Source organism: Lagopus leucura, unplaced genomic scaffold, assembly GCF_019238085.1.
Source record: "Lagopus leucura isolate 7727_CA_CO unplaced genomic scaffold, USGS_WTPT01 Super-Scaffold_100034, whole genome shotgun sequence".
NCBI classification, from domain to species: domain Eukaryota; kingdom Metazoa; phylum Chordata; class Aves; order Galliformes; family Phasianidae; genus Lagopus; species Lagopus leucura.
The window spans coordinates 2,216,210-2,242,069 of record NW_024962283.1 but is presented as its reverse complement, the minus strand read 5'-3'; the positions used below and the strand labels follow the sequence as shown (position 1 = coordinate 2,242,069).

The 25,860-nt window shown below is 51.4% G+C and overlaps 1 protein-coding gene across 1 annotated transcript in view; it reads left to right on the top strand.

Moving 5' to 3' along the window:
• OPCML (opioid binding protein/cell adhesion molecule like) overlaps positions 1-25,860 on the top strand; it is a 253,432-nt gene that overhangs the window by 103,942 nt on the left and 123,630 nt on the right. The gene's annotated exons all lie outside the window — the stretch shown is intronic.

Sequence of the window (25,860 nt, the reverse complement as noted above, 5' to 3'; positions counted from 1 at the left end):
AGCATAGTTTGCAGTGGTGTTCACTGGGTTCCCAGTGTCGGAGATGAGGAATAGAAACAGATCTTCCGTCTTCCTGCAGCATATTGATTTTTTGCTCCCTGCTTTGGCCTTTTGCTCGTCCTTTTCAGCAGCCAGCGGTGGAATGAAATATAAGGTTTGAAAAACTAAAAATACAAAAAATGACAGCTTCATTGCTCCGAGTGATGGTGTTTCAAGGGGAAGCGTGACCTGAAAAAACGGAGACAGTGCCGTCCTGGCCTGCGTCCGCTTGCTGGGCAAAGGCAGATTGAGGTGGGGGCCTCAGGGCTGGGGGGCTGAGTCAGGTTGAAGGATGCAGAGTCACCCCACAGCAGTGACCCTGCTCCTTCTGCATGGGCAGATGTGGGATGCTTTGGAGATTTGGGAAGAGAGATTGGAGGTCCCAGGACAGGGAGGTGCTTTCCTTGTCCCTGCAGCATGCTCCTGCACGAGCCAGCTGGCCGTGCCCTGTATCCTGGTGGAGAAATAGAAGTGGCTCATGTCTGACCTGGGACCCTCGCGTGGTGGGAGCTGGGATAAACATGATGCACTGCTCCACCTGGAGCATGATTTGAATGCTCTTTTGCAGTGTTCTGAGTGGATACTAATTAGTGACTGCTGCAGATCACTGCGATGTGGCAGGCTGCGTTTGGTAGGAGAGTGCCCAGCAGGGTTTAAATTACTTGTCATTTGCCTTGTTTTGCTTGGCCATTTGAGTGGTTGACTCTCTGCTAATTGCTGTTGTAACCACTGGGGTGATACGCTTAGAGGTTCTTGATTGGATTCCTTCCTTTTTGGAGAAGGAGAACCTGGCAGATGCGGCAGAAATTAAGCGATGGGAATTAATTCCTCTGTGTCATCACAGAGACAGACAGTGCAGAAACAAGAAATCCCTCGAGTTTTCCATGTCAGAGCGAACTCAGCGTGGGATTTGGCTGGTGCAGGAGGAGGTTGGGATGTGGAAACATCACCCTTGTTCTTCGGTGGTACTTCAAGCTCTTGACTTTGCTCAGGGTGCTGCAGGAGCCCTGCAGTTTGCATGCTTGGGTTATACCAGCAGGGATGTGTAATTCTGAAAGCTGCTTCAGGGCAGCAGGTGGGTTAAGTCTGTGCGTGCCTAACAAGGCATCACAACAAGGCACCCAGAACCAGAGCAAGCACACAGTGGGCACCACCCCAAGGGCTGTAGGTATGGTAAGTCTGGCTCCAGCCCTGCCATCCTGAGCCTGGTGTGATGGTGGGCTTGCAAGATGAAGGTGGAAGTACAGAGCATGAAGGGCCCAGGGTCTGTGTGTGCCCTCGGGCACCTCCATACCCTACAACGCAGCTGAGCTCAGTGCTGCACTGTTCTCTTATTAAATCTGATGGCGATGAATGGGACGTGACACCTGGGTATATGATTCAAATCGAGTCATCCCATTACACGGCGTAAATCAATAAACAAAATGTAGCCGCTGACAGCATTTACAGTTCCCCCTATTACTTCCAACCAGCCCATTTTCTGTGCATGAAAGAGGCATTTACACCCCATTTAACTGTGCTTTGATGCGGGATCCTGTTCCCGGGCAGCGCGGAGGCTTTGACAGGTGACATTAGGAGAAGGGGAGATCTACAGCACTCATTTGCAGAGACCTGAGCAAAAGGTTGTGCAACACGGCCTGGCGGCTTGATGCTGTCCATCACCCAAAATACTGATGTGTTGGGTTGGGAAATAAGAGCTTGGCTGAGGGAAGGATGCGACTGGGTTGGTGTATCCGAATGGTTTGCATCCTCGAGGAAGGGGGAAATGTTGAGTTTCCCCTTTTGGCTGGGCTGGAGGGATGTCTTTCACCTGAGCTAAGCGTCAGGTAGGGAACAGAAGAGGGAAGAACAGGCTGGGAGACATCGCTCTTGGAGCACCTCAACTGTCCGACTTGATTTTATTTAATGGGCTCTGCAGCCTGGTGATTAATCTGGTAATCAGAGCAAATGTTACAGCAGCGGCTGGCAATAAAAATATAACCTCCACAAGATACAAACCCTCTTTTTCGCCTCTTTTTTTTTTTGTTCTTGCTGAGAAATTGACAGCTCATCTCTCTCCCCTTCACGAGAGGCGGCAGGAGGCAGAGGGATGCAGCTGATGGGAAATGCAGGGTGCAGAAAACATCCCAGCTCCCTGCTGGGGCACCGGGTTGAGTTCTCCACCCTGAATTTACGCAGGCACAGTGTTTGAAATGGGAAGAGAAGTGGTGGCTGCCTTCTGGCACCCAGTCATACACGTGTGTCACTGGGGAGGCATGGGCAGGGATCGGAGCAGTTGTTCTCAGAACTGAAAACTGATATTTTTTTTCTCATTTCCTGGAGCTCCACCAAATCTCTGCGTTGCTCCAAAAGGGACGGGAAGGGCCGCTCTTTCTCTCTGCCTTTGTTGTTTGCTGGTTTTCTTTGTGTTTTGCTGCTGTGTGGATGAAAAGGGCACTCAGTGACCAGGAGGAATGGACAGAAAACAGCAAACAGAGGTTTTGTAAATGTTCTCAATGTCACCATTTAAGCATCATTCTGTCAGGCTGCAGACTACATCTTAGGCTTCCTTTTTTCTTCCCACTTCCGATCCCATTTTCCTGCACATTTCCTCCTAAAAGTCCCCTAAGCCCCAAAACACAGCTTGGAGAGAGAGAGACAGCATTGGACGAACAGAATTCCCATATGCTTTGTGTTCCAGATCTGCTTCCAGTAAATCCCCTCAGCAACTGGTATTGAAGTCTGACTGTCTGCCAGTCATCCACATCTAAGACTCACATTTATTTACCCTCTGAGGCAACATTAGTCCTTCCTTTCCCCATCTCCCCGAGCTTTTATTGTGCTCCCTGTGGGGACAGCGTGGCGAGCAGCCCCTGTGCTCCACGCTGTGGGTTGGCAGTGCCACTGCAGTGCCCTCCATCCCACAGATTCACTGCACAAAGTGGTGACAGCTCCAGGAAGGTGACCTGACCCTTCTGCAGCTTGCAATGGAGCGAGTGCTTGCACCCTCTGGCACTGAGAACCGTCGTTAGTATTGCTTGATTTCACTTTGCCACCTTGGGAAGATGTTTCTTAATGCCTCTGTGTCCTGTGTCCCTTCCTCTGCCCTTCTTCAGGCTGCTGAGCACCATGTTTCAGCTCAGGAGGGAGCACACCGTGCTTACACCTCTTTCCCATCTTTCTTTGGCTGCCTATCACCTTTTGCTGCCAAATTTCCTGGACTGTGAAATGAAGCTTTTATTATCTTCCAAGAATTGGGAGGGGGATGGAGGTGGGAAATGACAGAAATTAAATTAGTGAAATTAAAAAGATGATGATGATGACGATGGCAACCTGACTGCAGCCCGTTTCATTCCTCACGCAGCGAGGCAGCAGGCTGTGTTCCGGGGCTCCTGCTTGGATTGCTGTAAAGAACCGAACTTTTACTTTCAAATTAACCTGTCAGATCATATATTTATAAAGGAAACGAAGGCAGGAGAATGAGGGTCCCGGGTATTCCCACGCATCAATTAGGGGGGAAATTAATTACAGTTTGCTGGCATTACCGCGTTAGCACTCTGTTGATTAGGAAGGAGATCGCTCTGTGCTGTGACGAGGTTAGAATTCATGGTTTGAAGGGACAGCTGGGCTGGTGCTGTGCTGGGATGGATGCAGCCAGAGGAAAACGTGGCTGCTTGCTGAGCCCACTGCTCAGCCCTTCCCTATGGCTCCAGAAGTCGAGGCGAAGTCTCTGTGTATCTCCAGGGAGTCCCCGAGGGCTGGGATATCTTCTTTGTGTTTATTCTGGGGGTTATTGAATATTTAATGGGCCGAAATTAGTGCTGGAAGGAGCTCCTGGGCAGCAGTTCTCCCAGTATCAGCTTTCATGGTAGCTAAACAGCAGCAGGAATTGCTGCTTGCAGGGAAGGCCAACCCCACGCCAACTGCATCCTTCCCCCCTGGGCCCTGCTGTGCCCAAGCTGCTTACAGGGGAGAGCGGAGGGATCATAGTGGGGATGGGAGCTTGCTTGCTGTGGGAAGAGAGATGGATTTCACAGTGCTTTCGCTGAGTTTGGGAATGGAGGAACCTTGCAAAGTGCCTTCGTGTTGACTGTAAGTGAAGATGAACTTCATAGGCTCAGAGAGCCCAGACTCAGAGGTCAGATTGCAGGCAGCAGTGCAAAATGCAGACTGAATGCAATTACAGGGGGCTTGAGCTCACTCTGTGTTGCAGAGGCAGCATCCCTGGGCACGTGGGGCCATGTGCCTGCAGGGCTGTGTGCCCTCCATGTCCTGATGAAGGAGTGAATATATTGGATATGGTGGATATTTAGGGAGAGGGTTTGGATATTCTCCCCCTTGCAGTCGAAGCTGCTTTCTGCAGGAGCTGCCTGGGCTGAGTGCAATAGCAGAGGGCTGCTTTGCAAATGTTGGTGTCTTTTTCTTAATTTAATCATTACCTAAGATTCTAACAGATCATTCAGGTATCGGTGATGAAAGAAAAACAATTAAACACTGCCATAAAACACCTTTCCTCCTTCTCTGGCTGCAATCCCCCGAATCTCCTCCCAGGAGCACACCTCAGTGCATGCAGCAGCCTGGCCAGGCATGAAGGGTGCTGTGACCTCCTCATGCTCACATCCCATTTCCTGCATGGATGTGACAGGAGGAAGGTACTGCTGGGAGAGGAAAAGAGAGGAGGACACGTATATCCATTGCTTTCAGCTCAGGAAGATATGGCAATGCCAAACTTCAGTCTCAATTTTGGGAAGCACGCTGGAATGCCCAGCTCTCTCCTCCCGCTGCATCACTGCAGTAGAGAGCTGTGCAGGCTGGTTTGCACCAAGGAGGATCTGTTCCATCAAGGGCTGTGAGAGACACAGGGGCAGCATCGCCTGCCATTGCTGGAAGCTGATCAGAGGATGTGCCGGCCCTGCTGCGTGTGGGAACAGTTCCTCCTTGCTGACAGGAGGAGTTTGATTCCTTTAGTATTTGGTAGCTTCTGCTTTTCGCATTGTTTGGTTTTTGCACTGTGGGTTTTGGATTTTTGATCACCAGAGGTCCCTTCCAACCCCTGAGGTTCTTTGACCTCCTGGGAAACTCATGGACCATCTTACTTTGCATCCTTTTCCTTCTGGGGACGCCGAGGCGCTGGCAGCTCTGCAGGAGCTCTCCCAGCATTTGGGTGCCTGTGGGCTCCGTGCAGCAGCTGTGACAGGCACAGAAATCACACCTGTAGGATGCCACGCTTCTCCCCGGCCCTGCGGTGCCCTCTGCTGCTGCTGCAGATGGGTACAACTCCCACCTGGAGAGCAGAATGTGCCCACAGATGGGACCACTTCTGCTCCCCCACCAGCTGCCGTGCCTCTCCTGGCACATTCCTGCAGAGGGAAATTTGTATTCGTCTGGAGATGCTGAGCTGCAGCTGGCTTGGGGGGGGGGGAGGAGGGCAGGGGAGCGTGTGCTGGAGTCGCTCCGAAGACTTAGGGAGCTGAGTGCAGAGCAAGCACGGCGTGCTGTTGTTTTCACAACGTGAAACATTGTAAAATGTTGCACAGCTCAAAAAGCAGCTGCAGGATGAGGTGCCCAACATGCGGTGCTGTGCGGGTGAGGCTTTGGAGTAGGAGAGAGCTGGGAACGTGGGCCCTTCAAAGGGAAACTTTGCTGGAGCTGAGAGAGCCGTGTGGCAGGCGTGGTGATGCTTGCCTCCATACAAAGGCTTCTTCTCTTTGACATAAATTTTAAGTGGGTGCTGCAATTACTGCGGGCTCTGACATCTGAAATGAGCGGAGCCACCCTTGCTGTAATTCATTGCCAATCTGATTACGAGGCAGAGCAGGGAGAAGGCAAATTATCGAACAAAGCGAAAGGAGAGAGGTGAAAGTCGTGCTTTGCCACGTGGGTCGGGAGCTCCTGCCACGCTCCAGTGATGCTGGGGCTCAAGGCTGTCCCCTAGGGCACAGCAGGATGGTGATGCTCGTGCTGGTCCATCTCTGCAGGATTTGGGGCTGTGGGGGCCAGCTTCAGGCAGACCAAAGCAGGGCAAGTCAAGGATGTGCACTCCTAGGCAGTTGCATGAACAAACGACTTAAAAACTGTTTCTGGAGAAGCTCCTGCGTCCCCTCCTTGGCCCTGCACTCATGGGCTCTGCTCACCAAAGAGCAGCACAGAGCCCAGGCATCCATCCCTCCCTCCTCTTCATTCCTCCCTCTCCTCCTTTTTCTCCTCCCAAGGTGCATTTCTACATCTGTTAGACATGGCAGCGTTCCAGCTCGGTTAATTACATTCTGCTTACCTGAATTCCCTGTGTAATTCCAGCTGGAGAATGTTGCTCTTCCCTGGCTGGCCTTAAAGAAACACAGGCAGCAGAAGGGAAGGGAGGGCTTTGAGATCCCTTTGCTCCTGGGTTAAAGTGCACTGCTGGATGCTTTCCTAGAGCTTCCTCCATGGGAGGTGCTGGGCAGCTGTCCTGAAAGCCTTCAGATCCACGTGGGTGCACTTCTCTCACTGCTGGGCACTGGGTCAGATCCGGGTCTGGCTGACCTGGAGGGAAGCACTCTGGGACTGCAGCAAATGCAATGCTTGTGAGCAGAGCTGGGAGCTCATGGGAGGTGAATGATTGCACTTCTGAGTTTCTCTAATGGTTAAGTGGACAAGATAATGCGATACGTTTTTTCTTATTGGCCCTACAGATGAGTTATTAATGCACACGCTTTCAAGCAGCACCTGTGATTTGCATGGGTACAATAGAGCAAGATTCTCATTATTTGGTGGGATGCTGCTTGATCGAGGGCTGCTGAAAGGAGCTCTGCTCTGACTTTGTGCACTATTTGTCGCTCTCCATCACCAGTGCTTTGTCCTGTGCCAGCTCTGCACCTCTCCCCTGTGTTGTTTGCAGAGGAGAACGATTTCATCTGTGCCTCGTTGGATGATGAAGTTATCAGCATTCACGCTTACTTTGCTGCAGTTTGGGGCCAGACCCAGCTCAGGCTTTTGCTGGAGGCAGTGAGTGGGATCTGTGTTAGCAGAAACACCCATGCATGGCGTGTTGGGTGGGATGTGGTCCTGCTGTCCCCAGAAGAAAAGCTGAGGAGGCACTGCCATGGCACTCAGCACCACTGCTCGTATCTGCCTGGTAGTGATGGCCCCTTTGGGATCCAGAGCCCCCAAAAAAAGGGCCCCGAGACCAGGCTGAAGCTTGGAGCCCTGTCACCACTCAGCTTCATCTTCCTCGTGCCCCAAGGCGCTCTTTGCTCCAACTCATTTTTTCACACTCTCTCTCTGGAAGCTGATGTCATCTCCCTTCTGCAGAACTTTATTGGGAATGCTGCCCAGGAGCAATGCTGGCAGCTTGGGAGCCCCAATACTGCAATTGCATCCCTCAATAGCAGTGCCCTGTGCTGGGACCACAGCTGTGAGAACTTAGCAGGGATCCTCAGTGATGCAAATTGCTGGATTGAGGGATTAGGTGCTTCTGAGCCTTTCCTTGCTCTGGATCCAGCCTTGTAAGGAGCAGAGGCTTAGGGAAGCTCTGTTATCCCTCCACCCCTCTTTCCAGAGCCTGGGGTTCAGGGCTGCTGGCAATAGGGAGGATTTGATATTCAAGGCGCAGGGTCAGGAAAACATCATCTGGAAGGTGTCAGTCCAATCTCACTGGCCTTTGTGGCTTTATTTATCTGAAATCCCACAGAGCCATCCTTCACTGCAGCTTCTATCAAAATCTATCTGATTGTGGTGTGGTTTTGCAAGGTGTTTTTTTTCCTTAAAGCTCCAGTCCCTGAGAGTCTGCGATTGCATGGGAATCCCAGGCTGTGTGTTACTTAATAATAAGACAGGAGCGCAGTGTGGTGGCAGGAGGGCAAAGAGCTGAGATACCTGCAGGGGTTGTGGGTGCACTGAGCCATGTGTGGCAGGTGATGGAGGGGGGCAAAATGTGATGGGCAGCAATGCACACATTGCATGGTCAGGCTGTAACGAGGCAGCTGGTGCTGATGAGCAGGTGCTGCAGTGGGGCTGGGTTAGAGGAGTCAAAAGGTCACGCTGATTTGGGATTGAGCTGCCCTGAGTGCAACGTGATTTGCAGAAGGGATGAAGGGTTTGGAGGCTGTGGAGGTGATGCTGTGCCTTTGTAGTGAGAAGAATCCACTTTCCCAGGTAGGTTTTTACTGGTGGTTTTCTCTTTTCCCTAAAGCAGCTGGCTTTCTTCTGTGCCACTTGTTCATGAGGTGATCTGGGACAAGTCCAGCCCTGGCTGTTTTTCAGGGTAAACTGAGTGTGAATGGGGGTTGCGACCTCACTCTGTAGAGCTCACAGCCTGCTTTTTTTTTTTTTAAGCCCATATTCTCCCTTGGGAAGCTCAGGGGCACACGCCACATGTTCCCAGCACATGGGAGGACACGGTGTGCTCGCTGGTTGCCACCCAGGAGCCTGCATCTCCTTCTGGTGCTGTGTCGCAGACAGGGACAGAGCCTGGAAGTGTTTGCAGGCTCCCAGCAGGTGAGGAGCGCTGGAGTCCCGTGGCTGTGCCAAGGAAGGAGGGTTGTGGGCAGCGCTCCGTGCTGGCCGGCCCTTTGGCATATGGTGATGTTGTGCTTGGGTGCCTCGTTTTAAAGAACTATCAAAGAAGCCGTCCATCTGGGCCCCCTCAGCGCTGCAGGGCGCAGAGCAGATGGTTTGCACCAAAACAGCTTCAGATGAGAAAGGAAGGAGACCTGTCCAAAGGAACACGTGGCTGGAGTGCTGCTCCCTCCCGCTGCTGTCTCAGTCCCAGGTGACACCAGCACCGAGCTCCTGCAGGGCCATCTTCCATCTGTGCTCTGTGCTTTCTGCCTTATGGTTGCACCTCAGTAAACCGCCTCGCATCTGCACTGTGCAGAGGTGTTCTCTGGTTTTGCATTTCTGACTGTCCTCTAGGACAGGAGCTTTGAGAATATGACATCCTGAGTTTGCAAAGCACGGATCTGGGCGGGATCTGAGTGTTGCATTTGGATGTGCTTCTCCCATTTGCTCCCTGGGATGCGTTTGCATTGCTGTGGTTTGGGCCATTTATCCAGCACAGCCAGAAACGTGAGATCACTTTGCACAGGTCAGTGCCGAGCAGTTTAGGGAACAGCTTCTTGCATTGCTGGAGCTTTCCCTGAAAATCCCCCATCCATCCAGCTCTGACCCCGAGCTGTGACAAGCACACAGCACTTGCCAATAAAGCAGTGGCTCGATTTGAATAATATCTGACAATTACGTGCTGAGCCCCGGCGTTATGCAATATTTATGCATGTCTGGACTGTGAAACAGTGATTATCTAAGAGCAGTAATTGTTTGCAGTCTTACACTGAATTTCTTTCCTTCTTTGGCCTCGGAGACCCAGAGTGGTAATCAGCAGCACGCGCCGACTCCTTCCCCACGTGTGCTGAAGCAGGCTGGCCATTAGCACAGCAGGGCTGTGCAGCACTGGGGCTCTCCCAGCAGCAAGAAGGCTTCTTTCATTGCCTCGGGCTGTCTGAGAGCTGGCGATTAGGGAGCAAGGGAAGGCAAAGAGGGTCTCAGCCTCGTCCCTGCTATAGCTCTTGCAAGTGAAGATGGGTTTTGAAGTGGTGAGGAGCAAGGTTGCGTTGGTGATGAGAGGTACTGGGAAGGCACTGAGTATCTCTGCCTCTCGCCTCCGTTCCCTGTTGCACGCTGTTGGGCAGCAGTGCTTGGAGAGGAGTGGAGCTGTGCTGCTGGCTGGCAGGGTGGGGATTGAAATCAGTGTTCTTCACCCCCTCTGCCACAGCAGCTGGGTTTATGCTTTGCTTTGCTCTGCTTTTGTTTCTCCCCCTCCCACCACCTCCTCTTCTTTTTCCAAGTGCTGTTTGCTGTCACCCTGGGCTGAGGAGAAGTCAGACCTGAGAAGACAAATGTGTGCTGTCAGATTGCAGGGCTGGGGTGGGAGGAGAGGGCAGAGAGTTCTCCTGCCCTGCACACAAATGCTGTGATTTCTGCTGCATAGCGGCACCTGGGCTTACTCAAGACAATCTCTATTTTGGGGACAAAACAAGCTTTGCCATTCATTTGGCTCTCTGCACCAGAGGAGAGGAAAAAAAAAAAAAAAAAAAAAAAAAGAAAAGGGTTTTTTCAACCTGGGTTGATAACAGTATGAGTGCAGTGTGCTGGGACTGGCCTTGGAGCAGCACGTTTGAATGAGAATTTGGCACAGAATGTGTCCCCCCTCATGCACAAGTAGAGACTGGGGGCTGAGCTGCTAGAAGGGTGCTCTATGGAGAGCAACCTGGGTGTCCTGGTGGCCAGCAGGTTGCCCGTGAGCCAGCAGTGTGTTCAGGTGGCCAAGAAGGCCAGTGGTGACCAATAGGTTGCTTATGAGGCAGCAGTGTTGCCTGATGGACGGGAAGGGGTGCATGACAGAGTGTAGCCAGCAGGGTGAGGAGGTTCTCCTTCCATCTGCACTGCCCTGGGGAGGCCGCATCTTGGGGGTAGCTTGCAGGCAGCAGAGACAAGCGATGTGCCTGGTCAGCAAAACAGGTGCCGGAGCCGCAGAGGCCGAGATTACTGCTGCCACAGCTTGTTAACAAACTAATACAGGCTGCTGTGTTGGAAGCAGAGATAGGAGGGAGAAAAATGGGAAGCGTGTGCAGGAATAAGGACCCTGATAATGAACCTGGCAATGAGAATGCAAAACAAAACAGGAAAAAAATGCTTTTGTTGCAGAGCCCTGGGGTCTGTCTGCTGTAGCTTCTGGCTCAAAGACTTTCTCTCTGGCTGTCCTGCTTGGGATTTGGGTTTCCAGCAATTTGGAGTCTGATGAGAGTTGTGGGAAGAGAGAAATGGGACCGAGTGCTTACTCCAGCAGCACAGGGCCAGGCTTCACAGAAAGGCAGAGCTGGTTTTATGAAGTGTGCCTTCCTGCCTAAAGGGTCCCGTCCTATCAAAGGGCCCTCAGCCGTGGCCAATTCATCTGTTTTTATGGTGATGACGGAAGAATCCAATCTGCAGCCTGTAGCTGGAAAGTTCAGAGCCACGCAAGGCTGGCTGGGGGGAGAGCAGGGTTTATGGATGGTGTGGGCTTGTGGAGGTTGTGTGGGAGGAATCTTGTTAATGGGTCCCTTGGGCCATTGCCTCCTGACTCTGCCATATCTCCTTATCCACCAGCTGCAGCTCAGAGGGTGTCTTTTGATCTTTTAGACTCTAAGCTGGTGCTTGCAAGAGCTTTGGGAAACACAGCAGAAGTAGAGAGTGTGGGGCTGACCCACCTCCAGTTCCCTTCCCCTTTGCAAAGCCTATATGGGAGCAGCCCCATCTCCAGCATTGCATCTCGCAGCATTGGACACTGCTGGAACAAAGGGAAAAGGTGGAGTCACCATCCTTGGAGATGTTCAAGAACTGTGGGTATGTGGGACTTGGGCTCGTAGTTCAGCAGGCAGCTGAGCTTGATGACCTCAGTGGTCTTTTCCTACTTAATGATTCTACATTTGGAGTTTCGTGATGTGGTTCTTCAGTGCCTGGCAGCACACACACAGCTGGCCTTGGATCCAAGGTGAACAGATTGGGCTTAATGGCTAGCAGCCCATGGTGACTGGTTCCCCTGGAAGGATGAAGTCTTACAGACCCCATGCTGTGTCCTGGTGCTCAGGTATCATGACGGGCAGCAGTGGGCGTGCAGTGCTGTCTGAATTGCTCAGCATTGCAGATCTGGCACAGGGGATGTGCATCACGGGCTGCGTGGAGCACACTCTGCCTTTCTGGCCCAGTTTTGATAATTAATTGATAGTCGAAAGTGTTTGACAAACAGACAACAAACAAAAATCAAACCCACTCACGTGTGCATTAACATTTCATGGGCCTTTCTTGTTTGTTTGCTTTTAAATCACAAAACGCTGTGATACATTTTTAATCGGAAGCGCTATTGGCTGTTTCCATCACTATTTCAATAACTTTCCTGATAAAAAAGGAGCTCAATACCGCAGTGTAATGGGATCTTTTAGGAGGTGGGCGACGGGTTTCTGACAGCCGTTTTCATCTCTACAAAGGGCGTTTTTGTCAGGGCAAAATATACAGGAAAACACTCACTGGGGGGTAGTTGGAGATGCGCTGTGCTGGCTGTGTGCACCCAGCAGCACTGCAGCGTGGCAATGATGGCCGAGCAGGGAGGAGTGGAGCTCTGGGGGTGCTCCCACTCTGCCAGGTCCTCCCTGCATCCTGCATGGTCACCAATCAGCCTTAAGGAAGCCTTCCCTCTCAGCTCCAGCCCGGCACTTGTGTGTGACTCTCTTATCTTGAAAGCTTAACGAAGGGTTCCTTTTCTCCTCTCCTTTCAAGGCGGGAGATGAAAGGCACGTCTGTGTGTATCTGCGTGCATGTGTGAGCGCGGTAAATAGTGGGTGGGGAATATTAATACAGGACTAAACCCATCCCTGGCACAAATCACGGGGAAGACATATGTTACAACAACTTTCCTAAGGGGGTTCTGGCCAAGGTAGATACCAGGTGTTCCCTGGAGGGGTGAAGGAGGGGGGTGACAACTCTTTTCTTTCCAAGACTGCTGTAATTAAAGAGTTATAATGTCCTTTAACTTCCCTGCCCTTGGCACTGTTGTGCACTGGCATATTTATTTATTATTTTTTTAGCACCGATGGGTGGCTAATAGGCTTTGTGCGGGGAGGCAGGAGGTTCAGGAATGCAGTTCAGCATTGCAAACAGAGGAGATTATTGTATTTCCCTTGGAGTGAGCATCCATCCATCCATCTCCCCTCTATGCTGGCGCTGTGGCTGAGCGTGAGGTTAAAACCGGCGTCCTTCCAGCTGCCGCTTAACACGCTGAACTTTAAAAGGGAATCTTATTTTAATTTAATAGAAAAATGCATTATACATAATCCTTGCCATAAATTTCCCTCTGATCTGAAGGAGAATCTACTGGTGTAATCCATCCACCCAACCCAGGCACCTGCAGATTTGTGGCTGCATGGCGTAAATAATAACAATAACAATAACAGCAGCAGTAATATCCTTTGCTGCCGTCCTTGAGTGACAAAGATGATGCAAAATGAAGTTGTAGATAGCTGGAGACGACAATGTAAGTATCCTCTGCCCATCTCGCAGGTTATTAGCAGGTGTCACTCACTGGAAGGAATCTAATCATTTCCAGACGTGGTCTTCCTGCTGCCATCTCCGTGGAGCTGGGGCTGCAGAAAGCAAATGGTTTCTGGCTCTGTCCCTGCTCCGACCCACCAGGGAGATGTATGTGGCCACATCATGTCACTGTGCTCCTGGCTGCCACCCTGCATGCATTCGGTTTGCTGCGTGCTGCTGTGGAGTTGCACAGCTCCTCGCTTCCTTTCTTCGCCCGTTGCTGTTGCTCTGTAGCGCATCCTTCATCCCTGCTAAGCTGAGGGAGATGGTGAAGGCGAGCAAGCAAGCTGTGCCAGGGTGTGCAGGTGAGGTTTGTGGCAGCCCTGAGGGACGGGTGGACACTGCTTGTGTCCCTGTGCCCCCCTGCAGAGCCCGGCTGCTCCGTGGGACCCACGCGGGTTCATTGTTTTTCAAGCAGGTGGTGCTCAGTGAGCTTCAAGTGAGCACCAGATGGGCAGAGATGATGAAAGAGGCATCGGCATGAAAGGCTTTCCTCCAGGGTGTTAAATATTACATTCACCGAGTCCGCCGAACTGTTGAAACCAATAGAACTAATTAGAGAAGCGATGCCCGGGAAGGACGCGCCTTTGCTAACAGCTGAGAAAGATGCCAGGTCATACTGAGCTCTGGCTCTGCATGCCCCGGTGTCTTGGGTGAAGCTGGAGGGCAGGCAGTGTGATCAGGCCTTCTGGGGACAGCACTGAAAGTGCCCCGGAGCCTGCACCTCTGTGGGCATGTGTCTGAGCCCCAGGGCCGGCAGGCAGAAGGGCAGCAGGACTTCTCCATTTGCTGCTAAGCAGATAAAGAAGACCTCGTTGGTATCAGTGTGCATTCAGAGTGCACAGCTGGGTGCTGTGGTCCAGCAGGAGAGGAGGAGTGGGGCTTGCTGGGATGTGTAGGGACATCCTGACGTCACCATCGCATGGCTGCTGTGTGATGATGCTGCAGTTTTGGGTTTTGTTGGATTTGAGGCCTGAAAGCCAATTGCTGAGCCCTGCTCCCCAGGCATGGGGGCATGCAGCCCTTCTTTAGGTGTCTCCATGCAGGTTCTCCCACTGTGGAATGCAGGATGACCGCCTCCTGGTCATGAGCAAACATAAATCCATTCCTGTGCCCTTGTCAGGCTGGGGTCCTGTTCTCTTAATGGGCTTGGTGAGAGCATGCATGCCAACAGCCGCCCTGAACGAGGGCAGGATCAGCCAAGCCAGCCCATACCATCTGTGGCCTCAGTCAGAGCTGCTTTGTGTCTTTGTGCTTTAAGTGCCCCTCTGCCTCTCTCTCCCTGGCAGCTTTTGCAATGGAAATAATAATAATAATAATAAAAGAAAAGGAATTAAGACAAGTAGGCAAACATAAAAATGAGTTGTTGCGTGGCGTCTGTGCAGATTCTGATCTCAATGTCAAGAGAGCATCATAGCAGCCTAATGGCATCTCTTCGTGAAAGCACTCTGTGGCAGTCATAAATAAACATGCTGGCTGAAAGGCACGATAACGAAAAATGGAAACTGAGGCAGCCAGGATCTTTATTGTCATGCAAACAAAGCATCTGTGATTAGTAAGAACAGGGGAGAGGAGGGGGCGAGAAGGAAAGGCGGCTGATTGTATTGCTGCCTTGTCCATGTCAGCGGCAGATCTGGCTGTGGTAGGTTGACAGGTTGTCTGGATAAATACTTTGGGGGCAGAACATGCATTTCTGATGGAACTTTCTTTTTACAGCCGAGATCAGGAGCTCCAGAGGTACTGTCAAGGACGGACGAAGCTCTATAAATCAGGACAGGCTTTTTTGTCTGTCTGAAAAGTCTTATCTCGGAGTTCGTCCAGGCAATTTTTTGAGGTCTCTCTAGCTTCCTCCCTTCTCCTTATCAGAGCGCCACAGCTTTAAATGCAGATAGATACCCTCTAATGGAAGCACAAGGCAGAGCCCTCACTCCTTGTAAGTGCCAGCTCGTAATTTAGTTGTGTGCCCTTTGGCACTGATGCATCCATCAATAGAAGAGACGTGGTGTCCCTTCCAGGCGCATCACGGAGCGCGGTGGCAGCAGGGGCTCAGCCGTGGCTTTAGGATGCCCAGTTCATGTCCCCCATGCACGGTGCAGGAGCTGGCTTTGAAATGGGCTGGGATAGGGTTGGTTTTTTTTTTTGCCATGCAGTTGTGTTGGGAGGATTAGGGAGTGAGAAAGAAACCCTATCAGAGGCAGCAGGGTGCAGATGGGCAGCGTTCCCTTCTGCAAGGCGCAGCCGTTGCTCTCAGTGCTCCAGGTTTGCTCTTGCTCAGTCTCTTTCTGTGTTTAAACCAAATGAGATCGTGAGCTTGCAAGGAGCAGCCAGATTTTGGCTTTCACCCCGAGAAAGCATAAATGCTGGGGTGCTCCCGTGCTCTGAACGTCCATCGGGCAGCTCTATCCAACCTCAGCACCTCCCAACCTCCATCACCTCTCAGAGCTCCTCTCCTCCATCTTGCTGTCCCCTCTAACGAGCAGCACTCCACTAATGGCACCACTTCACCATTCCGGACAGCTCCCGCCGCCTCCATGCCTCAGCTCCAGATTGTTAATTTCCCCTGCTTTCCCCCCAAATAGCATTTTGCCTTCTGGCTAAAGCAGCGTGTTGCATCAGCCCACCAGCTCTTCACCTGAGGACACGTGAAGCGGGTTTAATAGGTTTCTTCTCTTTGCCCCACTGGGCTGTGACCGGGAGGGAAGACAGAGCTGCGTGAGCCGCTAATTGCTTTGGCCCTGCAACTCCCAAGCGATCAAAAAGATTAAAAGGGAAGGAAAACAGCTATTATATCTCTTTCTTGAAAAAACTTGAGGCATGAAAGGCTCATTAACATCATTAGTGTTTCATTAACCTCTAGCCAGACAAATAAGCTGGAGGTAATTTAACAGTATAGGGAAAAGGAAGAAAATTAAAAATTACCCAGGTGGAGGTGACATTCGGCAGCGTTTGGAGGCGCTGCGCATTTGGAGAGGTGCGCGCAGCAGCGCCGTGCCAACGTGGGCTTGGAGGGCGGCCAGCAGCACTGCCTGCACCGAGGGCTGCAGGCAGGAATGAGCGGAGGAGAGGCACGGATGGTGACAAAATGGGATTCGTTTGAGCACGGCGCCGGCTGAAATCTGGGAAAGGAGCGCGGCTCCGCACGGTGCCGACTTGGAGAGAGGAAGAGGAAAGCGAGAGCGCAGCAAGGAGCAATCGGTGGCTGCGAAATGACTTCTGTTTGTTTGAGGAAAGGCGCTCTCCCCTCGTTAATTTTGGTGGGGTTTTATTGAGATTTTATTTCTCCCCAAGTTTACGTGCTCCACCCCCTCCTGGCTCATCAGGGCTCCATATGTGTGCGCACACCGAGATGTATTTATATACATGCAAACACACGCTGCTGCTTTGTGCCAGCTTTGTGAGCCCGATTGTAACTCAGTGCCTCTCTCAGTTGCCTTTCCTTTAGCAAGGCCTTCTGCTCTTAAGGGAACATCATCAATTTCTCTCCTAAAGTTGGGCTGGAGGCGTAAGGAAGTTGCAGTGCTCTCTGCTCTTTCTTGTATTCTCGTCACCTAACTTCCACAGTCCTATTTTCCCTATCCATACAACGTGGCTAACTCTGTGTTGTGTAGATTGGTGCTTACAAGGAGCTTGAAGCATGCCATCTCCACTGGTGCCTGTTTTTGCCCAGTGATTGCTGCTCTCGGAGCAGAGGTTGGAATTGAGACGTTGCGTAGCACCAGGAAAGGATGGGAGATGCTGAGCAATTCTGCACTGCAGCCTCTAGCTCTGTGTGTTTGTTTTGGTTGCACCTTGAGCCCCGAGCAGCTTGGGGCTCAAAGCAAAGCATCAGCCTTACAGTTACAGGCAGGTTTCTGGTAGTGTGAGCAGCCTGGGACCTCTATTTCACAGCATCCCGCAGCAGCCTGCAGGCACAGACAACCTTTATGTTGTGTTCTTTGCTGATGTAAACTTAGCTCCTGCTTGTTTCTATCTTTCCGCTGCACATCTGACTGGGGGCCTGCATTTGAGTCGTTGTAAAGACATTCTGAAATCTGGGGTCCTTTCCTGACACTGCTGGATGGAAGGTGGTCAGAGTTGCTGGGAGAAATCCGGCTCTAGTTTTGCCATCGTGTTTGAAACACTATGAAGTTCATTTCGTTGCCACCCATCTCTGTTTCTGTCTGTGTTTCCATCCCATCCTTTTGACAAGTGTATGGAAGCAGCCAGGATTTATCCTTCCCCAGCCCTTGCAAGAAGCCCAGGGAATAATTGGACAGAAATATGGAGTTCAATGTAATTATTGAACCCTCAAGCACTCAGGTTTAGGTCAGTGTAAATTTGGAATAAATATTTGTTCTGGTTCTTATCTTAGCCAAGCTGATTTACCCAGCAGCAGCTGATAACTCCTTTTAAATTCACTGTGGAGTCATCCTCTTCCAAATGCTCCTTCTCCCCTGTGTCCCTGGCTTTGGTGGGCTGGGATGGATGGCAGCAGATTGCTAAGGATCCCTCTGCTCCAGTTTGCAAAGTGACGCAGAGCAGTGGGTCACTGCAGGGCTAGATCCAAGTTCTCTTTAGATGCAGGGCTGGAAGCAAGCAGTGCTCAGCAGGTCGGCACGTCTTTCCACTCGCTCAGCTCTCCCTTCTCCAAACCTTGGCGTTCCTCAGCTATGAGCCCCTCACTTGAGGGGGGATGCACTTCGTGCAGAGCAGTTCAGCTCCCTCCCTCTGCACGTATGAACGGCTGTGCAATGAGCTGCAATCCATCCGTGCACCCCTTCCCTGCGCTCTGCAGCTCCATGCCCAGCCCTGCAGCACCACCTCGCGGCCCTCCACATCCCTGCTCCCTCCCACCACCCCTCCTGCTCCCCAGCACCCCATGGCTGTGCTTCCCTCCTTCAGTTTTATCCCTCCTTTCATGGGTAGATGTGTCTGAAGCTCTCTGCTGCCCTGGGTGCTGCTGCATGGCTTGGAAGGCCCAAAGGCACCAGCCTCCAGTTACACCAGGGGAGGTTTAGGTTGGTTATTAGGGGAAAATCCCTCACTGGATGGGTTGTGGAGCATTGGAACTGCATGGGGAAGTAATTGAGTCCCTGTTACTGGGGGTATTTGTCAGACATGGAACTAGGGTGCTTAGGTAGATGAGTTAGAGGTAGATGCGGTGGTGCTGGGTGGGTGGTTGGACTTGCTGGTCAGCCTTAATGATGCTATGATTCTAAACGAGTCTTTGGAAGTGCTGCTGCTTTCCTGGGGAGGCAGCAGTGGGTCTGGGGTGGGATGCATGCAGGTGCTGATGTTCCTTTGCTGTTGCTCAGTGTCCTTTTATATCAGCACAGCGTATGCATATCTGAAATAACAACTGCAAGTCATGTTCCAAGAGGAAAAATGAGTGTTAGGGGTGTGTGGGAGCCAGACTTCATCGCCCTTAAAAACAGAGGGTTTCTGCACATCACTCCAATAGCTGGGAACCAGTGGGAAGTTTCATCCTCTATAAGGTTTCTGCCAGAACACCAGGAAATAAAAGGTTAAAAGGGTTTCTGATGAAAGCTGGGCAGAATAAAATCCAAAAAAAACCCCTGAATTTGATCAGGAGAAACCAGCATGTGGGTCTCACACTGCAGGCACCCTGGTGGAGCGAGGCTCACCCAGTTGTGTTTTGCTTGCAGAGATGCACGCCGTTGTTCCTGTGGTGGCTGAGTTCAGGCTGGCAGTGAGATGCTGCTGTCTGGAGAAGATCAGCTCAGGCCCTGCGTGGGGATGCTCTCCTCTCAGGGTAGACTGAGGCACACCAGCACTTGGAGAAACAAACCAGAGCAAACGGCCTCTCCCCACCCAACCAGTGCGTTTTGTTTGTTGTGTTCAGAATGTGCTGTTTGTAGTCAAAATGAACCTGCAAATACACCACTGGTACAGATAGAGCCCTTGAAGACGAAATGTGGAGTTGCAGCGAAAAGACTGAAATAACCTCATGTTTTTCTCTTAATTTTGGCATTCTGGATAGTGAAGAGTCTGTTATTGGCACAACTCTACCTGGAAAATGCCAGGCTGGAAAGCAGCAGAGTGAGCCAGCTCCAGATTTCTGAGGGCCAGCTTGGGTAGATGGAGAACAATTACAATCCCTCTGTTACCACATTCCTTTCTTCATCATGGCATCGTTAGGCAGAAAATATCTTTTTCTTGTGTCTTCTTTCAGTCCTATGATGCAAATCATGTTGTCTAAAGGCCAATTTGTCAGTGGGGGCTAAGGGTTAGCCTTAGGGGTTAGGGTTTGCAGCTGAAGGCAGATTCAGCATTATGGGATGGGATGGAAAGAATGGCATGGGACTTGTTCAGCACGGGACTGCTGGGACTCTTTGGAGCCATCCTGATGCACCAGGGAAAGAAACTGCAATGCAAAACCGTCGGTGCGATGCAAAACCGCAATGCAAAACTGTGCGGTGCTTAACTTTGCAATGCAAAACTGTTCAATGCAGAACTGTCCGTGCAGAGAAGTTTGCTGTACCAAAAGCCTTTCCCAGGAGCTCTCCTGTGCCTCCCAGCCCAAAAGCTAAGGGACAGGGCAGGATGCCTGCAGCCCCCAGTGCAGGTGATGGCATCATGGTGTGTGCTGGCAGCTGCTGAACGCCCGCAGCTTTTCGATGCCGGAGGGCCTCAGGCAGGAGCCAAATTGGGGCTGGATATTGACATTGAAAGTTGGCTTTTTGAAAGGCACAACAGCCTTTGCTTGCTGCAGAGCTAATTATTATGCAAATTCATGCTAATAAACTCTGCCTTGCATGTTGTTCAGAAGCTGCCTTTCCCGGTTAACATACCAGTAATGAGAGGTAGATTTGTAATTCAGATGCTGGTGGTAATATCCTAAATTACTCTGCGCTATAATGGACTTTATTTCTTCCTCCCCTTAGCTCCCCCCCAAGCCCAAATGTCAATGCAAATCAGTTACAACTTTGCATATTTATTGCAGACGTATTTATTGTCGATATGGAGTGAGACCCTCAGCTGAACACCCCCCGGTCCTCCAGGGATGGGCACGGAGCTCAGAGCCAACCCCAGAGGGCATTCAGCTGCCCAGCTGCCCTTTCCTGCCCTGACTCATGCACTGCTTTTGGAAAGGGGATTTTTGTGCCTTCTTCAGCTTTTTTGGTACAGGGGACAATGTGGGACAGTGTCAGCATCCCTCAAGGCTCTCATCTCCTGTCTGCTGCTTTTTTGCTCCCAGGAGCGGTGCAGAAGCAGGCAGAGCATATGCTGTTTGTTTTTTCTTTTTAATTCATTAATTTGTTTCCTTAACGTCTTTCGGCGGGTGGTTTTACATGACTGCTTATTCCCTGAGTTGGTGGCGATAACCAAAGAAGCACGGATCGTTTCCAGACTCAGCTAGGATTTAGGCCTAAAGCTGGTGAGCTGGGGCTGAGATTAGATGGCATCAGCCCTCTGTAATCTGTTTCTGTAAGATTTTGGCCCTAGTTTGTCATCTTAATCAATGGAAAATCATGCAAGTCAGCTGTGCTTGACGTTTCAGCTATCGTTGGGCTGCTTCTGAGCCAGAAATACCCTTCTGTTACTCAGCGTCCCGTGTATCCGAAATGTAAGTGCAGGTTTCTGTCTGGAACTACGAGCCCATGCTCAGAAAATCCTAATGTGGGGCCATATGATGGGGAACAGAAAGCAGCTCCATCCCTGCATCTCGCAGAGAGCATTCAGACCAGACAGCTGCCACCCTGACACGAGCTGGGTTTCAAGTAGAAGGAGGGATGCCACTCATTGGTGCCCCAGGGGTGTTTTGCTTTCATTTGGAGTAGCTGGGGAAGGTTGTGATGGTTGGGGGGGGGAAAAAAAAAAAAAAGCAACCAAAATCGATTCATATTTTGTGTTCTTTGGCTTTCCAGCTTCATAGCTCAGCTGGTGTGATTGCAAAAGGGAAATCTGGAAGTGTTTTGTTGCCCCCACAGGAGGAGTCCCCCCATGGGCAGCAGGAGTTGGGCTCACAGTGTGGTGCTCCCTCCTATTGCAGCAGCTTGTTGGCAGCACAAAGGAGGCAGATTTCAGTGGTCCCAGAAAAATGCCTTTTGGAAATGCTTGTTTCGTGCTCGTTTCCATTCTGTTTATGCAACAGCAATTTAGTGAAGGGATGAAATTATGTGTTAATTGGCTGAGAGCCCTTCACCCTTCTTTAGGAGTAAGCCCTGCATCCTGCAAGAAATCAATCGCAGCGTTGAGCTGATGCTGACAGGATGCTGTCAGGACATAAAGATGCTGTCTGTGAAGATTTTCAGGTGCTGGCAGTTAAATCTCAGCTGGTCTCTCTTATTGGCCCCATCGCTTTCCCCTGGGACGGAGGATCAGGGGCTGCTTTGAGGTGTTAGAGAAGTGATGGGGTTGCGTCCTGCTGGCTTGAAGTTTGGTGAGGGCTCGGATTTGGCTGCTTCCATCTGGGGTGTGTTTTTTCTGTCTTGTTATTTTGCCTCAGCATGGACAAAAGGGCTTTTGAGGGATCAGAGAGGCTGCTGAGGAATCTGGGGATGGGAACGGAGTACTGTATGCCTGCTCAAGAGAAGTGCAGAGATTTTGGAAACATCTGGACGTTCTATTTTGCTTCCCTTTGCATTCTGGTGTTGGTGCATCTCAGAACCAGCAGCAGCACTTCAGCCAGGCTGAGGGGGCTCTCATGGCAGAGCCTGGGGGCTGCTTGGCTTCCCCAGCCCCAATCCCTGCCCCCCAAACCCCGAAGCTCCAGCAGCATAGAGTTGTGAGGCTGACCTCGTGCACAATGTTTGTCTGAGCCAAATCAGGGATGGTTTTTCAATTGATTTCCAAGAAGCCCAGACTCAAACTATCCAAATTGTGCCTTTCTGCTACAGTATAGCGTTGAGTCACTGCAGAGCACTGGGGTGCAGGGGCAGAACAAACAGTACACGTACAGCCTGCGGCGGTTGATTTCAGCCCCACGGGGGGCAGCCTGGAGAGCTGTGCATCATTCCCAGCCCCCGTGCTCCGTGCACGGCCCTCCCGTACTTTGCAGGCAGCCGTGCGGAGTCGCGATGGCAGCGCCGTGCCCGCTTGTTTTGCGGCTGCAGTGCCGCAGCTCTTCCACACGGTGCTGCCAAAACTCCACGGCACCGCCGCTTCATCTCCACCGCAGGTTCTGGTTATCCCTACCAGCAGTTCCCCGGCCCTTAGGCTTTTTGCTGGCAGGGTGGCTGCATCCCCCAAGGCTGTGACGCAGGATGGAGGCGTTGGTTCTGCTCGCTTGGATGCTCGGCTTTTGCTCCCTGCAGGGTTTGGGTGACGCTCTGCTCCCTTTGCACCAAGTGCTCTCCAGCACCCGCTTGGCGGCAGCAAAGCGTGCAGGGCGGCGCAGAGCAGCGTCTCCACGTTTTGGAGCTGCTGCTGGCAGTGATGGGCAGCAGCCTGAGCGCAGCTCCCGAGCTGCCACCCGAAGGCAGGGTGTGGAAATCTTCTCACATTACTGTGCCCCGTGGCTTTGCCAAAGCGCCAGCCTCCCACCGGGCAGCTGCAGCGGGTTTTTAATTGCTTTCTTAACTTTGTTACTCTTCTTCTGCTGGCAGTGCCCTGAAGCAAGGAGTCCCCCAGGTGCGTTAGCTCTTGCATGCCAAAATTAGCTTCTTTTATTTAATTTTAAATAAGTGGAGCTTCCTTTGAGTGCCTCCCAGCATCTGCCACAGGAGTGGGCAGAAGGAACACGCCGTTAATTTTGCATGGGCTGTTCCTTAAAGAGCCGTGTATTATTCGGGCTGGTGGAAGTTTTTAATGTTTCTTGCAGGTGTCCTCTGTGACCCTGTGCCAGCCAGTCCCTGTGGCTACAAAACGTGGCCATGAATACTTCATCTCTCCCAGCATCTGTATGTCCGAGCTGGTTAGAGTGGGAGCATCAGCTCTGGAGCTGGGAGAGGGTGAGGAGGTGCTGGAATCAGGCTGAGCCCCAGGGCTGGGGATGCTAGAGCAGAGCCCAGGTGGGACAGCAAGCAGCCTGAAGGTGTTTTCTCTGCCTCTTGTTCCTCACGTGGCATTGGGCAGATTGCTGGGGAGATCCGTGCTTCATTCTTGCCCCGTTTGGGATCAGGATGCTGGACTACACTGTGGGCAGTGGGATGGCAGCTTGGAGCCTACAAGGGCATGGAAGTGTCTCAGCAAAGCATGGGCCAGGAGGAACAAGGGCCGGCGGGTCTCTCTCTCCTTGCAAAGTTTACGGATCTGGGGGTGGCGAGCGTGTGCATGTTTTACATAGGGCATTAAAATAATTTATGGAGAGCTTCTCCCTTTCAGCAGAGGAGGTGGTCAAGAAGAGCGAATAAATCTTTAAAAGAATAATGTTTTCAAAATCAGGCTCCTTGTCCTCGAACCCTTTGATGTATGAGAGCAATAGTAGGTAGGACACATAGTGAAATATACATGAGATCTCCCTGGAAGAGAATAGCGGAGTGGAGAAAATATTAGTGTTTACATCAAAACTCAATTGGAACACTCGTTTCAAGATGATAGTTTATTATAGTGAATGCAATTTAGTCCCACAAGGATGTTTCTTGTGTGCGAGATGCTCGGGCTCACCCCCACCTCCTCCCTTCTGCTGTACCTGGGTGCTGCTGCCCCAGCTGCACCTCCCTCCCTCCTGCTGCAATCTCATGCTCCTGGGGAGGAGTAGGAGGAAATAACTGGCTTTAGGCAGCTTCTTTGTCTCGTGGACGCTGTTATCTAAGAGCATCTTGACCCCAGGATGGGACCGATGTGTTAAGTGATGGGAGGGATTGCAAGGGATTGCAGTGAGAGGGAAGAAATTCATGGGTAGGTGAAGAGATGGGGTTGCAGTTCTCTCCCTGCTGCCTTCAGGACCAAATCTGCACAGCACGTGGCCATGAGGAATGAATGGGAAAGGTTCACTCTCAATCTGCTGTCTGCTGGGAGCTTCCCATCTCCTTTTTGAGCTTGGACATCAGTTGGCCAGCAATCTAAGTGCTGAGTAGCTTAGTACTGCACTGTGCCCAGGGGGATTTGGAGAGCAGAAGGGTGAACAAGCCTCTACCAACCTTAATGCAATGTCTACAAGAGAGGGCAGTGCTTTCAGACAGACGTATGAAGGAGTATGATGGAGATGTAACAGATGCAGTGCCAGGTGCATTTCATGCACTTCCATTTGCAGTGGGTGAAAGTATGACTTTCAGTGGCCAAATGCACTGCTCTGGGCAGCAGAGCAACCTTGGGAAAGGCAGAGGATCCTATGGCAGCTGCCTGCAGGAGTACTTCCAGCAGACCATGCATGGGGCAGCCCAGCTGTGCATGGTGCTTAGAGCTGTATGCAAAGCCCTGAGCATCCACAGCAGCCCAGCTGGGCCAGGAAGCTTTTGGTGTGCTGCTCAGCCAGAGAGAAGGATGTTTAAGAACCACCCAGGCACGCAGCACAGCAGAAGTGTATCATTTTGTTCACTCTTCTTTTTCTCTATGCTCTTTCCTCCTGGTTATAAAGAGCTGTGTCAGAAATCACTCCTGCCTAGTGCATTTTTTTTTCGGGTATATTAGCCAGTCTGGATGGTGGGGACCTAAGCTGGTCTTGAATAATACTGGCTGTAATCCGTGCTCATTTCCTGGGCTTGCAGTCGATACAATTCCCAGGGGCTGGGGCTGTCAGGGCCAGGCAGTGCGATTTGCTTTGCAGACAGAGGAAGAATGCCCTGAGCAGTTATTAGCCCTGCTGAAGGATGCTGTGTGGGGTGCCATAGGGCTGGGCAGGGATGTGTCCCCTGGCATGGGCGCCTGGGAGCGTGACTTGGGCTCTCCTCACTTCCTCCTCTATTTCCTAATCTGGCGTTTGTGCTGTGTATGTAAATGACTGACAGGGTTGTTATTTAAAGAGCAATTTATTCTGCTGCAAAATGCTGTTCTTTGTAACCCTGTTTCCCCCATCGGCCCCTGGCAAGGAGGAGAGAGGCGGTGTTGTGGGCACTGGCAGAAAATGGGAAGTGTGGCTGAGGTTTTCAAAGTCACCTGGGAGACGGGGATGCTCAGTTCCCATTAATTTTAATCAAAACAGGACACCTGTCTCATGGATGACTTTGAAAACAGCAGCCCAAACTTTGCCTAACCCTTAGTTCTTTCTCCACCTGTTGCTGTCTTGTAGCGGTGCTTTGATGGCATTTAGCAATAAAAGCAGCTTTTAAATGTGCAGGTGCTTCCTAACCGGCTGCTGGGATGGATTCAGAGACCTTTCTAAAGGGAGAATGCAGCTCACTGCATCCTCTCCCCCTCCCTGCCCCACGCATTTTCCCTTTCCTGCACAACACCAGCCTGCGTCCTGCAGCCCTGGATCCTACTGGCACCATCCCCAGAATGTTGCTTCTTCCTTGTGATTCAGCATCCAGATTGGGCTCCGCTGTGCCTGAGTGTTCCCCTGCCCCTCCAGCTGCCTTGCAGCCCTGTGGCACTCGGCTTGTATTTACCCTGTGATTGAGTGTCTGTTTGCACACCCGGCTTCGCAGTGCTGCTGTCTATCCGCCGTTTGATTTCTTCATCCTAAGTGTATTACTTTGCAGTCGTCTTTATTGGATTTCATCTTGATGATTTCCAGCTGTTTGTCTAATTTATCACGAGTATTTTGTTTCCTAATCCTCATTCCTGGAGCACACGCAGCTCCTTCCAGTCCAGTCTCATCCATGCAAGACCTAATGCATTTTCTGCTTTGTACCCCCATTACCGTTGCTGTACCACCACAGGGACCTCAGGAGATCCCCCAGACACACTGAATAAACCCCA